Source organism: Habropoda laboriosa, unplaced genomic scaffold, assembly GCF_001263275.1.
Source record: "Habropoda laboriosa isolate 0110345459 unplaced genomic scaffold, ASM126327v1 scaffold23, whole genome shotgun sequence".
Classification (NCBI taxonomy): Eukaryota; Metazoa; Arthropoda; class Insecta; order Hymenoptera; family Apidae; genus Habropoda; species Habropoda laboriosa.
In genome coordinates this window covers 698,547-699,231 of record NW_017100140.1, presented here as the reverse complement: position 1 = coordinate 699,231, position 685 = coordinate 698,547, and positions in this window count along the sequence as shown.

Sequence of the window (685 nt, the reverse complement as noted above, 5' to 3'; positions counted from 1 at the left end):
TCCGTTCGCTCTCGTCGAGGCCGCCTTTCAGACGGCTCGTCGTCTACCTTCCCAATCTATGTACACTGCCCATCAAAAGTTTGGAACCACTTATCTCATTGCAACAATGTTCAATCTTTCGATTCCAAGTTGTCTTTTCCATCAACGTTTGCGACCAAACTTTGCGAGTATATTCTTCAGCCACAAATAAGAAAAAAATGTTATATGAACGTAGGTCGTTCGAAGCTTCCTTAAAAAGTTATAACAAAAAGAAGAGTTGGTACTGCAAGACAGTTGCTGCTCATTTCTTATCATTCTTATAACTTTTTAACAAAGCTTCGAACGACCTATGTTTGTATAATATTTTTTCCTTATTTCTAACTGCAGAATGGAATAAGCGAGACTCCCTGTATGATTCTTGACATTATTTTTCTAAAATTGTGTGTGCATCTGAAAATTCCGAGTAAATTTTCTATCGGGACTGTAACAGTTTCGAAGTGGTCGTTTAATGTTTACATCTAGAATGACAATAAACGACATATGCCAGCGCGGTGAAGTAGTAGCCCAAGTGAAAAGAATACATCCTCGAATTCTCTCTCTCCCAAATACGTGTCCATTTGTCTACACTCCTGTGCGACACCGGTTCTCGAGTCCTCGCTATCAAATTAATTCCCATTCCATCCGTCCTCCTCCGTGGATCACTTCT